At 44.6% G+C, this 16,791-nt stretch overlaps 1 protein-coding gene and 1 pseudogene across 1 annotated transcript in view; one reads left to right on the top strand and one right to left on the bottom strand.

Moving 5' to 3' along the window:
- TRMT44 (tRNA methyltransferase 44 homolog) overlaps positions 1-16,791 on the top strand; it is a 325,304-nt gene that overhangs the window by 22,328 nt on the left and 286,185 nt on the right. The window lies entirely within an intron of this gene.
- Positions 11,879-11,997, bottom strand: LOC134938748 (5S ribosomal RNA; annotated as a pseudogene).

Here is a 16,791-nt window from a genome sequence, read left to right on the forward strand (position 1 = left end):
TGTAAAAGCAAAAGCATTCCCCAGATGGGATCAGTATGTAATACAGACGGTCGGCAGCGAGACAGACGCAGAGTCCCCCCTTGTGGGCACGCTGCGCTCACCACGCTGCGGGCTCCGTGGCTCGCTACGCTTGTCACAGGTTCTATTCCCACTCTATGGGCGTCTTGGACACTCACGAGTGGGAATTTTTGAGATACTTAAACTACTTTGCTGGCATCAACATCATTAGACAATCTCAATCACTCAGATTACATTTTTTTTTCCATACAGTTGTTTGTTCTGGACAACAACCTCTTGCTCATAGGCCTGATTCAGATATGGAAGTAAAGCAAAAAAATAAGTAACTTTGTGTCTGCAACAAACCATGGGGGTAATTCAGAGTTGATCGCAGCAGCAAATTTGTTAGCAGCTGGGCAAAACCATGGCCCTCATTCCGAGTTGTTCGCTCGCTAGCTGCTTTTAGCAGCATTGCACACGCTAAGCCGCCGCCTACTGGGAGTGAATCTTAGCTTTGCAGAATTGCGAACGAAAGATTAGCAGAATTGCGAATAGAAATTTCTTAGCAGTTTCTGAGTAGCTCGAGACTTACTCCTACACTGCGATCAGTTCAGTGCTTGTCGTTCCTGGTTTGACGTCACAAACACACCCAGTGTTCGCCCAGACACTCCCCCGTTTCTTCAGACACTCCCGCGTTTTTCCCAGAAACGGCTGCTTTCGCACACACCCATAAAACGGCCAGTTTCCGCCCAGAAACACCCACTTCCTGTCAATCACACTCCGATCACCAGAACGAAGAAATTTATTCGTTAAGCCGTGAGTAAAATACCAAACTTTTTAGCAAATTTACTTGGCGCAGGCGCACTGCGAACGTTGCGCATGCGCAGTTTGCGACTAATCGCACCGATGCGAAGAAAAATAACGAGTGAACAACTCGGATTGAGGGCCCATGTGCACTGCAGGTGTGGCAGATATAACATTTGCAGAGAGAGTTAGATTTGGGTGGGTTAGATTGATTCTGAGGAGGGTAAATACTGGCTGCTTTATTTCTACACTGCAATTTAGATTTCCGTTTGAACATACATCACCCAAATCTAACGCTCTCTGCACATGTTATATCTGCCCCCCATCCCTGCAGTGCACATGGTTTTGCCCAACTGCTAACAAATTTGCTGCTGTGATCAACTCTGAATTACCCCACATGTTGCCATGCAATGGGAGCAAATACATTTATATTATTTCTGTGCAGGGTATATACTGGCTGCTTTTTTTTACTTTAGCCTACAAATGTTAGACAGCTTTATGTTTACACTGTTTAAATTTCAGTTTGGAAACATCACCCAAATCTAATCTCTCTGCATATGTTACATCTGCCCCACCTGCAACATGGTTTTGTCCAGGTGCCCAGTTGCTTTTTCTTTTTTCTTCTTCTTTACTTCCAAATCAGAATCATGCCCCATGTCTACATCCTTTTTTGCTTTGAGTTATTGTGACCAAAGTAGCCAATAAGAGATTTGTTTGAACAGGAGTAGCTAATTAAGAGACCACTAAGTATATATTTATTTATTACTCCAGTGTTATGTAAAAAAAAAAAAAAAAAAAGTATAATAAATGAATGGAGGCTGCGATTTCAGGTATAGGGGCTACCAAGGGGGATATTTAATTACACACACCGACTGCGGGTGTAAAAGTATCGCCTGTGGGGGGGGGCTATTATATTATCCCCGATAAGCCGCAGCTTTACGGCAAAGCAAAATCCCAGAAAACAGCCCAGTTTTCACCCGAAAACGGGGCTGTTTCTACCGAAAACACACAGGATGTTTTTTCCTGTTGAAAAAACATTGATGAAACATCGGGAAATTTCACCCGAAGCTTCATCAGGTGGAATAGAATATCCCCCTTTGATTTTCTTACCATATTTTCTAGATTGTTTATCGGTTAGGTCACCTTTATCTGTGCCTCCTGCAGACATCATATTTTTATGTTTTACAGAATCTCGTCTTAGATGGACATCTGTTTAATTGATTGCATACTTAAGGATGTATTTGCATAGTAACAGGTAGAGACCATGGCCCTCATTCCGAGTCGTTCGCTCGGTATTTTTCATCGCATCGCAGTGAAATTCCGCTTAGTGCGCATGCGCAATATTCGCACTGCGACTGCGCCAAGTATCTTTGCTATGAAGAAAGTATTTTTACTCACGGCTTTTTCATCGCTCCGGCGATCGTAATGTGATTGACAGGAAATGGGTGTTACTGGGCGGAAACATGGCGTTTTATGGGCGTGTGGCTGAAAACGCTACCGTTTCCGGAAAAAACGCAGGAGTGGCCGGAGAAACGGGGGAGTGGTTGGGCGAACGCTGGGTGTGTTTGTGACGTCAAACCAGGAACGACAAGCACTGAACTGATCGCACAGGCAGAGTAAGTGTGGAGCTACTCTAAAACTGCTAAGTAGTTTGTGATCGCAATATTGCGAATACATCGGTCGCAATTTTAAGATGCTAAGATACACTCCCAGTAGGCGGCGGCTTAGCGTGTGTAACTCTGCTAAATTCGCCTTGCGACCGATCAACTCGGAATGAGGGCCCATGTGTGGGAAATAACAGTGGTGGATACAAAAACGCAGGTGTGACTCGACCATTTGAGGGACGCATCTAAACCAAGGAATGCAAACACAGTTGTAAAGACTCTGGCAGTTTACTTTTGACAGGATGGATACCTTATGGTTGCTCTGAGATCCATTGGTGCAGCTTTTTATACAAGTGTTGGGCCAGAGACACCATCAATGGGCGTCTCTGTACAAATCCCTGTGGCAGCGTCATTACAATATTTTGGAAGATTCGCTACGTGTGAAAATGTAGCTGCATCTGTGTCCGCCTCTGAGCCATCCTCACTGAAACGTATTTCCTTTAATATTTAGCGCCAATTTATGTAAAAAGGTGATTTATGGTAGACTTACTATGCTAAATCTTTCTGCGAGGTACACTGGATTCCACAGGGAATACATCCGGGTGTACAGTTGGATCTTGATCTGAGGCAAAAACAGGCTAAAGCTTTGACTGTTCCCAGGATGCATTGCACCGCCTCCTCTATAACCCCGCATCCAGGCACTGGAGCTCAGTTTCGTTAACCAGTCCAATGCAGTAGCAGGTAAAAGAGACGGCAGATGTTATTCACATTCTCACGACAGGAGAAGGCACTAGCAGCTAATGCCATACAAACCCAAAGAAGCTAAGTGCGTGAGGGTGGGCGCCCTGTGGAATCCAGTGTACCTCACAGAAAGAGATTTAAGTCTACCATAAACTCATTTTCTGCAGCAGGGTACATTGTATTGCACAGGGAATACATTGGGGATGTCTTAAAGCAGTTCCTCAAGGGAGGGGACGCACCGTAGCGGGCACAAGAACCTGGCGTCCAAAGGAAGTATCCTGGGAGGTGGAAGTATCAAAGGCATAGAACCTGATGAACATGTTCACTGAGGACCATGTAGACGCCCAAGAAGGTCCAACAGACAGAGTAGAATGGGCTTTAATAGCAGCAGGAACTGGAACATCAGCCTGTGCATAGGCTTGTGCAATCACCATTCTAATCCATCTGGCCAAGGTTTGCTTATTAGCAGGCCAGCCACATTTGTGAAAACCAAAAAGTACAAAAAGGGTACCTGACCTCCTGAGGGAGGCAGTCCTTTCTACGTAAATACGAAGAGCCCGTACCACATCCAAAGACCGCTCTTTGGAGGATAAACCAGAAGAGATAAAGGCGGGAACCACAATCTCTTGGTTCAGATGAAAAGATGATACCACCTTAGGTAGATAACCAGGGTGAGTTCGGAGAACTGTCCGATCCTGGTGAAAAATCAGAAAGGGTGGACGACAGGACAAAGCGCCTAAGTCCGACACCCTCCTAGCAGAGGCAATAGACAGTAAAAACACGACCTTAAGTGTAAGACATTTAAGGTCCACACACTCAAGACTCTTGTAGGCCATTTAAGACAACAGACAGATCCCATGGAGCCACAGGAGGGACATAGGGAGGCTAAATCCATAAAACACCCTGAGTGAAAGTATGAACGTCAGGAATAGACGCAATTTTCCTCTGAAACTACACAGACAAGGCAGATATATGAACCTTGAGGGAGGCCAGACGAAGGCCTAAATCTAGGTCTTGTTGCAGAAAAGCCAAAAGCCTAGAAGTTCTGAACGTATAGGCATCATGATTCTTAGCAGCACACCATGTGAAGTAAGAGTTCCAGATCCTGTAATAAATTTGTGCAGAAGCCGGTTTGCGGGCCTCCAACATAGTTTGAATAACCGCCTCAGAGAATCTCTTGGCCCTCAGGAGTGAAGCTTCAAGAGCCACGCCGTCAAAGCCAGTCTGGCCAGGTCCAGATAGACACAAGAGCCCTGAACGAGGAGATCTGGGCATTGAGGAAGTAGAAGAGGACGCTCTATCGATTGACCCTGCAGGTCTGAGAACCAATGACGCCTGGGCCACACTGGAGCGACTAGAAGTAGTATTCCTCTTTCATGCTTGAACTTCCGTAGTACCCTGGGCAGGAGTGACACTGGAGGGAACACGTAGGGCAGCCGAAAGTTCCATGGAATTACCAGTGCATCCACGAACGCTACTTGAGGATCCCTTGTCCTTGATCCGAAGACTGGAACCTTGTAATTGTGCCGAGACACCATCAGGTCTACATCTGGTAGGCCCCACTTGTCCACTAGGAGTTGAAAGATTTCTGGATGAAGACTCCACTCTCCGGCGTGAACATCCTGACGACTGAGGAAATCCGCTTCCCAGTTGAGGACTCCGGGGATGAAGACTGTCGATATTGCTGGCAGATGGCGTTTCACCCAACGGAGGATTTTTGATACTTCCAGCATTGCCATGCGGCTTCGAGTGCCGCCTTGATGATTTATGTAAGCCACCGTGGTGGTGTTGTCTGACTGTACTTGAACAAACCTGTTCTGTACCAGAGGCAGGGCCAGTGTCAACGCACTGTACACTGCCCGCAATTCCAGAATGTTTATCGGGAGGAGAGACTCCTCCCTGGTCTACTGACCCTGGAGAGAGTGTTGCTCCAACACCATGCCCTAACCCTGCAGACTGGCATCCCTTGTTAGGAGCACCCAGTTGGAGATAAAGAAGGGATGGACCCTGCTCAACTGTTGGTCCTGTAGCCACCAGCTCAGAGACCGACGAACCACAGGAGTAAAGGAGATTATTTGAGACCTGATCCAATGAGACAGGCCATCCCACTTTGAAAGGATTTTCCTGTGCAGAGGGCAGGAATTAAATTGAGTGTACTCTACCATGTCGATAGCCGACACCATGAGGCCTAGTACTTGCATCGCCGAGTGTATCGACACTCTTGGGCGAGAGAGGAAATATCTGATCCTGTCCTGAAGTTTCAGGACTTTCTCTGGAGACAAAAACAATCATTGGCTGTGTGTGTCCAGTAGTGCGCCCATGTGCACCATGCTCCGAACAGGGACCAGCGAGGACTTTTTGAGCTGATGAGCCACCCGTGGGCTTGTAGGAATTGGACCGTCAGTTCCAGATGAGTGAGGAGAACCTCTTGGGAGTTCGCCAGGATCAGCAAGTCGTCCAGATACGGCAGACCTTGGTGAAGATTATTGGGGCCGTGGATAGTCCAAAAGGCAGTGCCTGGAATTGATAATGTAGGTTGCCAATAGAAAACCGCAGAAACTGCTGATGTGACATGGCAATAGGTATATGTGCAGGTAAGTATCCTGTATGTCCAGGGATACCATATAGTCTTCAGGTTCCATGGCCAGCACTATAGAGCGCAGAGTTTCCATACGGAATTTGGATACTCTCACAAACTTGTTCAATGATTTGAGGGCGCGTATAGTCCGGAAGGACCCATTTGGCTTCGGAACTAGAAACAGGGTCGAATAGTATTCCCTGCCTCTCTGAGACAGAGGTAACGGCACTAACAATCCTGTATCCAGGAGGAATTGCCCAGGAGGCTGTCATAGTGGGTCTGTGTACCGCACCAGTAAGAGAGTAAATAGACTTAAGGCTTCTCTCCACACGCTTATCCGTCGGATCCTTCAGTGAGGCGACAGTGGTGACAGGCAGAGTAGATGACACCACAAGACGGGCGTCATGAGAGTCCACCGGCGGTGGAGTTTCCCACTTGTTACTCAACTCCGCAGGTATAGGATAACGAGCTAGAATCTTTTTAGACAGGGAAAATTTCTTTCCTGGCGACGATCAGGATTTCTGACGTATGTCATTTAAGTGGTCAGAATGCGGTAAAACTACTTAAACAACCTTCTGACGTTTGAACTTATCAGGTTTCTTAGACACAGTAGTAGGCTCAATGTCATAACCTATTTGAAGAATTAGCTTAATAGCCTCCACTAGATCAGGATCAACAACCTGGGTTGTAGATTCCTCATCAGAAGCAACTGTATCAGTGTCTGACGGATCAGTATATTCCCCATCCTCATCGGAAGAATTATCCAAAATATTAGTGGATTGTGAGGAAGAAATGGCCCGTTTAGATGACCCCTTGGACCCAGAGGGGCGTGGGGTAGACTTTAGTCTAACCAAGGATTGATTTAATTGTTGTAATTGGGTAGACAGAGTATCCGCCCAGGGCGGATTAACTACAGGGACAATATGTGGCTGCAATGTCACTGGAAGTCCCACAGGGGGCGCAAGATGTGTCACAAGTGTACTCAACATACTTGAGAACGCTGCCCAAGGTAGGTTCTGATAGGCCACAGGTGCTGCAGGTTGACTGGGTGTATGGCACTCAGCGCCTAAGCCAGCAGCTAAAACTTCCCCCTCAAGTAAATCCGTGGCGCCAGTACTGCAGGATGCAGAAGCGTCCGCGGATTTCCCACCCTGTATGGCAGACATTATAAGGAATGTAGCCTTAGGGCGTACCAGTACAATACAGGCAGACAAACACAATACCTGCAAAAAAAACCCTATGTTATGTGACAGTAAACACAGGACACAACAGAGGATTTAAGCGGTATGAGGTGACTGAAACACACAGTAAAAATACCAAATTGTATATTCTGTGCAACACACACACACACATGAGAGAGAGAGAGAAAGAAAAGGAATGGGGGTATGAGCGACCAATGGTGTTATAATAGAATAGACTAAAAATTAAAGGATACCCAATGTACAAAAAATATATACAATTTATTGTAACAGGAGCAAAAATATAATAAATGGTTATATAAAAAATGAATCACATCTGACATAAAAAATTTTAAGAACACAGATGAGATAAATGAAAAAAATGAGCAAATATATAGATATAAAAGTGTATAAGAATAAAAAATGTATATATATTGATAAAGCTAATTATTTATCTTGAACCTAAGCTATATACTTATTAAAGACAACATACGCAATAGGCGCACGAGGTGCCGTAATGGTACGTACTTAGCGTAGCAGACGCTAGGCCGTGGTCGAGACGCACGAGCGGCACGTTCGCTCATGGCTTACGCTTGGTATCGAGCACGCTATAGGCGGCCCGAGTACCGTAATGCTACGCTAATAGCGTAGCGGACGCTGTACCGCGAGAGCGGGATACGAGCGGCGCTGACGCTCACTGATCTACACACAGACAACCTTGTAACAACACACTGTAAGGGTATGCTTATACTGAAAACCTTAGTACTGTAGTATTATCACAATGTAACGCTGATTAACCTTTATGATATGAAAGCTGTTTGAGCGACTGAGACGATCAAAAATCCTTTATACTAACTAGTGAAACACACACTCCTTGCTAAGGTTCCAACACCTTTACTGACGATATTTAGTACATAAAAAGGGGAAAACAGATACAGTTCATACACTACAGACCTGACATTAATACCTAAACACCATAACTAAGCAGAAATACAAACACTAGCAAACGATTGAAATACAAATAAACAGAAAGAGGATAAATGGCAAACACTTATAGGTTAGCTACAAAAGAACAATTGCATACATACAGAGTAACGAAATGGCCACAGAGAAAAACTTACACACTTGGGAATGAATCGCATGCGCTATCTGGAAACCAGCTCTCAGTCATCACGGGGAAAACCTTTTGGAGAGAAGTGAGCTGGTCTGGCTATGGGGGTCTTTATATACACAGTATACTGTACAATACAATGGTCCTATAATCTCATTGTTCATTGGACACAGGAATTTGTCTCTGCATTATAACAAAAGGTCAAAGGTGGGTTCGTACGGGGGGATGTGTCTCTATCCAACTGCTCAGGTGGGAGGCATCCTCAGGACTCCCACCTCATGTGTAATGAACTGCAAATACTATAAATGTCCATAAACTACTTTTACATATAACTATACTGTCACGATCCGGGTATCTGGACGCCATTTCTTACCCATCAGATGCCTCCTAAGGCTGGCTCAGCGCTCCAGGACCGGATCCCATCTGTTATCCTGATGTGTACATTCCTGTATCCTCTCCTGTCACTCTGGGACGCTGTCACAGTAAACGCCATATTACCCCTGGCATGGCGTCTCCCGCGGCCTCCGCTGCCGTCCCTGAACTTCTGCATGCAGAGTGTCTGAGTGGCGATTACGTCAGCCGCGGCCTCCGCTGTGTCCGCGTGGTTGGATGTGCATCTGTCAGCCTGGCGCCTCCTGTCTCCGGTGGCCGGCGCCGCCATTACTGTTTTCATTACCACATGGATTACAAACCAAACTTCCCTCCAAGTGTCTGCATGGGCGCAGCCATCTTGGATTCTGTCAGCTGATCATTTCCACCAATCTGTTCTCAGTATTGATAATCTGCATAATTGCCTAGCCAATCCCTTCCTTGCTGCAGGTATAAATACACTGTGCCTGAGCAAGGAAGGCGTCAGTGCTTTGGTTGTCAAACCTAGTTCCTGTTTGTCTCTCTCCTGTGATTGTCTTCCAGGTTCCAGCTCCTGTCTCAAGACTTCCACCATAGAGACCCGCACCAGCATTCCACCTGCGGTGTAGCCTGACTCTCCAATCCATTGTGGATTCATCTGTTTCCAGCTACAACATTACCTGCTTCCAGCTCAGCTTCCAGCAGAGTACAGCTTCCCTTAAAGGGCCGGTGTCCTTTCTACACTTTACCACTCTCCACCGGTATTATTATTTCTCCGCTCTCAAGTTCTACATTTCAGTTCATATTTCATCGCTCCCAAGTTCATTTATTATTTAACTGGTTCCAGCCAGTATCCACTCCGTGCTAACAACAGTCTGGTTCCAGCCAGTATCCACAGCAGCTGTTTTATCTTCAGCAACCCAGCTTTTCCTGGAACACCAGCTGGCACAATCCTGGGTTATCTCCATTGCTACAGTCGGGCCTGGTAAGGACTTTCCATCTAGAAGATCATAAGAACTATCTCACACTACCAGTGCCCTGTGGCTCCTGCCATCCTGTAGTACCCAGGAACTGTATTTATTCTTTGCTGACTTTTACGTTTTCTTTTACTGCTGCTGTGTTGCGGAGTTGTCATAATAAACATCATTGACTTTTATCCAAGTTGTCGTGGTCACGCCTTCGGGCAGTTATTATTCATGTTACTTACATGTCCAGGGGTCTGATACAACCTCCCAGGTTCCGGTACATCTCAGCCCCTACAACTGAGGCTGCCTCCCGTCAGCTCAGGCCCTCAGTTGTGACATATACGCTGGAGCGACCGATCTCTTCCTAACCAACACCGGAATGTTTCTAATAAAATACTCTTTAGTTAGACACTAGACACCACCATTCAACCTTTGTCTGACCCTTCATATCATGCAAAGAGGAATCCCCATGTCCACAAACCATTTAAACTAAACATTTTTACTGTCGTTGTTAAGGGGAAATAATCACTATAAAACACACTATATAGGTTAAATATGTTACGATCGAGTCTCCCGCTACACGCTCACAGACTCTACCGTAAATGAGCATAACACGCGCGTGATCGCCGGAGCAATCTTACGCAATTTGCGGATATGCACACGCACCGCAGACTGGGTGCACGTGCAGCGGGCATGTGCATTGGGGTTAGTATAAGGCATTGTGGATTACGATATTTTTCGACTTTGACAATATCTTAACTCAGAGGTCATCAGAAGGATTGTTCCAACGCATTTAGTCTCGCAGACTTCATCAAGGGGTAGGGACAGACTGAGACTAAATGTGTATTTATACCCATAGTGACTAGCTTGCTGATTATGACATCACAGCACATCCTGTGATTCAATTATGCAGCGGACATTGAAATACAGATATATATCCACTTTACAACATAGTGTTAGTTTATATAAACTTATTAGGGTTAGAAACGATATGTTTATATAAATATAGCAGCATAAATCGATATAAACAAGATAATTGCGTCATTTCCGCCACACTTCCAGTGACGGATGATACAGCCCCACTACCGGGATTGACTGCGCATGCGCCCGCCGCAGCTCCCGGCTTATTCAGTCAGTTTTAACAGCTGTGTCTCTGAGGCAGTTCCTATAGCGGCGGCCATATTGCTGTTGTTTAGTCTGTGAGTTCTTATAAGGTAACCATTTTCTAAGAGCCCGTAGTGCCAGACGTAATTAAATAATATCTCGGAAAGTAGAAAAAAAGAAGAAACAATATTATATCATGTAAAGATTTTTTTACAGATGTTACTATATAAAAACAGTGATATGAGCGCTGAGAAGCAGTAGTAATAAACGTGGACAGTGTTATTTTATTACAATGTGCCTATATTTAGTGTACTAAAACGAAAATATATATATATATATATATATATATATATATATAAGATGAGGTGCATACAGATTATATATACTATATTTACTAGGTGCTATATGCTGGTGAATAAGGTATAATATAATATATACAGTGGGGCAAAAAAGTATTTGGACAGCTACCGATTGTGCAAGTTGACCCACTTAAAAAGATGAGAGAGGGCTGTAATTTCCATCATAAGTACACTTCAATTGTGAGAGACAGAAAATGAAAAATAAAACCAGGAAATCACATTGTATGATTTTTAAACAATTTACCTGTATATTCTTGTGGAAAATAAATATTTGGACACCTTCCAAGCGGCAAGATTTCTGGCTCTCATAGACCTGTTACTTCTTCTTTAAGAAGCTCTTCTATCCTCCACTCGTTACCTGTATTAATGGCACCTGTTTGAACTGGTTATCTGTATAAAAGACACCTGTCCACACCCTCAAACAGTCAGACTGCTACTTCTCCACCATGGCCAAGACCAGAGAGCTGTCTAAGGACACCAGGGACAAAATTGTCTTCCAGCATGACAATGACCCCAAACACACCGCCCGGGCAACTAAGGAGTGGCTCTGTAAGAAGCATTTCAAGGTCCTGGAGTGGCCTAGCCAGTCTCCAGACCTCAACCCAATAGAAAATCTGTGGAGGGAGTTGAAAGTCCGTGTTGCCCGGCGACAGCCCCAAAACATAACATATCTAGAAAAAATCTACATGGTAGAGTGGGACAAAATACCTGCTACAGTGTGTGCAAACCTGGTCAAGAACTACAGGAAACGCTTGACCTCTGTAATTGCCAACCGAGGTTATATTACAAAGTATTGAGTTAAACATTTTGATTGTCCAAATATTTATTTTCCGCAAGAATATACATATAAATTGTTTAAAAATCATACAATGTGATTTCCTAGGTTTTTTTTTTCAGATTCTGTCTCTCACAGTTGAAGTGTACCTATGATGGAAATTACAGACCTCTCATCTTTTTAAGTGGGTCAACTTGCACAATCGGTGGCTGTCCAAATACTTTTTTTCCCCACTGTAAGTGGTCATAGTATTATAGTCCTTTATTTATACTGTCTCAAAATTATATGTGGTAATTAATTTGTACTTACATTCGGTTTTACAGTACCTGATATTCCCAGGTGGTCCCCCTCCCTGGTACTGATCAGGCCCAACACTGCTTAGCTTCCAAGATCGGACAGATTTGGGCATCTCCAGTGTGGTTTGACTGTAGGTACTACCGTTCGGTACACGTTACATGTTATTTATTAATATAACCATTACATGTAATATTGGACTATAAATATATATATATATATATATATATATATATATATATATATATATATATATATATATATAGTGATTATTACAACATATTATTAATTAATATAACCACTACATGTAGTAGTGAACTATAACAGTATTATATATATTAGTGAAAACAGTGAAAAAAGAGAGAATTTTATAGCAAGTTAAACTTTCACGTGGGTAACGTCTTTACAGGAAGGGCGCAATTTCATAGCTCTCGTTAAAGCCTGCAGGATACAAAGTCTGTAGTTAAAAGATCCAGAACATCTCGCAGCTTGATAACTTATTTGCCAGATCTCCTCCTCTTTCCCCTAATCTCACGCGTTCAATGGCTTTGAAGGTCAGTGCATCGGGATCTGAATTGTGTTCTGTGATAAAATGTTTAGACACCGCATGACTTTCCACTTTGTTCTTGATGTTGCGAATATGCTCTTGTATCCTCAGCTTTAGTATCCTTTTGGTTTTACCAACATACTGTTTGCCACATTTACATTGTAGCAGATAGATGACTGATGAAGAATTACAATTCAAAAAATCTTTGATCCAATATTCCTTTGTATTGCCAATATCGGTGAAGGTCTTCCTGTTAGGATGTAGGTATTTACAAATGTTACATCGTCCACATTTGTATGAGCCCGTACACTTTGGCATATTACAGTCATTACCCGGTTCATGGGCCAGCATGCTTGGTGCTATTAGATCTTTGAGGTTGTTGGATTTTCTGAAAATTATTTTTGGATGCGGACCAAGCCCCTCAGGGTACAGAATAGTGATAGCAATATGCGATACTGGAGAATGGAATCCCACAAAACAGCTACAGGCACACTCAGTCACATGTACAATGCAGAAGTTATTACATATAAACAATAAAACTGCACTGGACTAGTAAATTTACATATAAATATGTATGAGTATAGATAACAATTCCAGCTTTATGCAAGTCAACAATTCTTAATCGTTGGTCTTCTGAGAGCTATTTTCTGCGAGGCATGGTTCACACATCAGGCAATGTTTCTTGAGAATTGCAAACTCAAAACTGTTGTGTGTGTGTTTTTTTATAGGGCAGGGAAGCTTTAACCAACACCTCCAATCTCGTCTCATTGATTGGACTCCAGGTTGGCTGACTCCTGATTCAAATTAGTTCTTGGAGAAACATAGAAACATAGAATTTGACGGCAGATAAGAACCACTTGGCCCATCTAGTCTGCCCCTCTTTTTTATCCTTTATGTCAGGGGTGGGGAACCTTTTTTCTACCAAGGGCCATTTGGATATTTATAAAATCCTTCGGGGGACATACAAACATTATCAACTTAAAAAGTAGCCTGCCCCAAGTCAGTAGTTATGCCCCCAGTCACTTGTTATGCCCGATTAGATTTGCCCCCAGTCAGTTGTTATGCCCCATTAGATATGCCCACTATCAGTTGTTTTGGCCCATTAGATATGCCCCGTCAGTTGTTATGCCCCATTAAATATGTCCCCTGTTGTTATGCCCCATTAAATATGCCCTTACACACACACATTAAAAGAAAGAAAAAAAACCACAATGCTCACCAGCCCTGCTCCTGCTTCCGGACCGCTGCCCTCCCTCTCCTCGAAACTATGGGAGATGTCATGAGGTCTCTCCCATAGCACCGCACAGCCACACATGTACACTGCCTCAGCCAGAAGCTGGAGCTCAGGAGTGAGCTCATGCCTCCGGCTGCTGCTGAGGAGCTGGGCGCCTGCTGGTGGTAAAATCTCAGTGGGCACTCGGCATCTCCTCTCGTTTAGGTGAGCCTGGCCGGGCCGGATCAAGTGGCTTTGAGGGCCTTATACGGCCCTCGGGCCTTATACGGCCCTCGGGCCTGAGGTTCCCCACCCTTGCTTTATGTAATCTCAACCCTTTTTGAACCTTAATTCTTTGTAAGGATATTCATATGCCTATCCCAAGCATGTTTAAATTGCTCTACAGTCTTAGCCTCTACCACCTCTGATGGGAGACTATTCCACTTATCCACTACCCTTTCTGTGAAGTAATTTTTCCTTAAATTTCCCCTGAACCTCCCCCTCTCCAGTCTCAGTGTATGTCCTCGAGTTCTAATATTTATCTTCCTTTGAAGAATGTTTCCCTCCTGAACTTTGTTAAGACCCTTGATATATTTGAAAGTTTCTAGCATGTCCCCCTTTCTCTTCTCTCCTCCAAACTATACATGTTGAGATCTTTTAGCCTTTCCGGGTACGTTTTGTGATGTAGGCCATGCACCATTTTAGTTGCCCTTCTTTGTACACTCTCTAATGTATTTATATCCTTCTGGAGATATGGTCTCCAGAACTGGACACAGTATTCCAGATGGGGCCGCACCAATGACCTATACAGTGGCATTATCACTTTTTTTCCTACTACTGATTCCTCTCCCTATGCAACCAAGCATCTGACTTGCCTTTCTCATTGCTTTGTTGCATTGCTTTCCTGCCTTCAAGTCACTTGAAATAGTGACTCCTAAATCCCTTTCCTCAGTAGTTTCCATTATAGTACCCTTGATACTATATTTAGCCTTTGGGTTTTTTAGACCTAAGTGCATGATTTTGCATTTTTTAGCATTAAACTGTAGTTGCCACGTTCTTGACCATTTCTCAAGCCTACCTAGGTCATCAATCATTTGTTTTACCCCTCCCGGTGTGTCTACCCTGTTGCATATCTTTGTATCATCTGCAAAAAGGCATACCTTCCCTTCAATACCATCTGCAATGTCACCAACAAAGATATTAAAGAGAACTGGACCAAGTACAGATCCCTGGGGTACTCCACTGGTAACATTTCCCTCCATAGATTGCACTCCATTAACTACAACTGTCTGTTTCCTATCCTGCAGCCATGCTCTTATCCATTTAACTGTTTTATAATCCACCCCCACGCTTTCAAGTTTATTTAGCAGTCTGCCTTGTGGGACAGTGTCAAATGCCTTACTAAAGTCTAGATATGCTACATCTACAGCTCCCCCTTGATCTATTGTTTTCGTCACAGAGTCAAAAAAGTCAATAAGATTTGTTTGACATGATCTACCACCAGTAAATCCATGCTGTTTTGGATCCTGTAAGTCGTTTGATTTAAGATATTCCACAACTCTTTCTTTTAATAGTTTTTCTCTGACGTCCTAAGTGGATGCTGGGGACTCCGTAAGGACCATGGGGGATAGCGGCTCCGCAGGAGACAGGGCACAAAAGTAAAAGCTTTAGGATCAGGTGGTGTGCACTGGCTCCTCCCCCTATGACCCTCCTCCAAGCCTCAGTTAGGTTTTTGTGCCCGGCCGAGAAGGGTGCAATCTAGGTGGCTCTCCTAAAGAGCTGCTTAGAGTAAAAGTTTAAATAGGTTTTTTATTTTCAGTGAGTCCTGCTGGCAACAGGCTCACTGCAACGAGGGACTTAGGGGAGAAGAAGTGAACTCACCTGCGTGCAGGATGGATTGGCTTCTTAGGCTACTGGACACTAGCTCCAGAGGGACGATCACAGGTACAGCCTGGATGGGTCACCGGAGCCGCGCCGCCGACCCCCTTGCAGATGCCGAAGAGAGAAGAGGTCCAGAAACCGGCGGCTGAAGACTTCTCAGTCTTCATGAGGTAGCGCACAGCACTGCAGCTGTGCGCCATTGCTCTCAGCACACTTCACACCAACGGTCACTGAGGGTGCAGGGCGCTGGGGGGGGCGCCCTGGGCAGCAATGAAAGTACCTATGCTGGCTAAAAATACATCACATATAGCCTCTGGGGCTATATGGATGTATTTAACCCCTGCCAGGTTGTCAGAAAAACCCCGCCGAAAAGGGGGCGGGGCCTATTCTCCTCAGCACACAGCGCCATTTTCCTACACAGCTCCGCTGCTAGGAAGGCTCCCAGGCTCTCCCCTGCACTTCACTACAGAAACAGGGTTAAAACAGAGAGGGGGGGCATTTTATGTGGCGATATTATTATATATTAAGATGCTATAAGGGAAAACACTTATATAAGGTTGTCCCTGTATAATTATAGCGTTTTGGTGTGTGCTGGCAAACTCTCCCTCTGTCTCCCCAAAGGGCTAGTGGGGTCCTGTCCTCTATCAGAGCATTCCCTGTGTGTGTGCTGTGTGTCGGTACGTGTGTGTCGACATGTATGAGGACGATGTTGGTGAGGAGGCGGAGCAATTGCCTGTAATGGTGATGTCACTCTCTAGGGAGTCGACACCGGAATGGATGGCTTATTTAGGGAATTACGTGATAATGTCAACACGCTGCAAGGTCGGTTGACGACATGAGACGGCCGGCAAACCAATTAGTACCTGTCCAGGCGTCTCAAACACCATCAGGGGCTTTAAAACGCTCATTACCTCAGTCGGTCGACACAGACACAGACACGGACACTGACTCCAGTGTCGACGGTGAAGAAACAAACGTATTTTCCATTAGGGCCACACGTTACAAGTTAAGGGCAATGAAGGAGGTGTTACATATTTCTGATACTACAAGTACCACAAAAAAGGGTATTATGTGGGGTGTGAAAAAAACTACCTGTAGTTTTTCCTGAATCAGATAAATTAAATGAAGTGTGTGATGATGCGTGGGTTTCCCCCGATAGAAAATTATTGGCGTTATACCCTTTCCCGCCAGAAGTTAGGGCGCGTTGGGAAACACCCCCTAGGGTGGATAAGGCGCTCACACGCTTATCAAAACAAGTGGCGTTACCGTCTCCAGATACGGCCGCCCTCAAG

Source organism: Pseudophryne corroboree, chromosome 1 (genome assembly GCF_028390025.1).
Source record: "Pseudophryne corroboree isolate aPseCor3 chromosome 1, aPseCor3.hap2, whole genome shotgun sequence".
NCBI lineage: Eukaryota > Metazoa > Chordata > Amphibia > Anura > Myobatrachidae > Pseudophryne > Pseudophryne corroboree.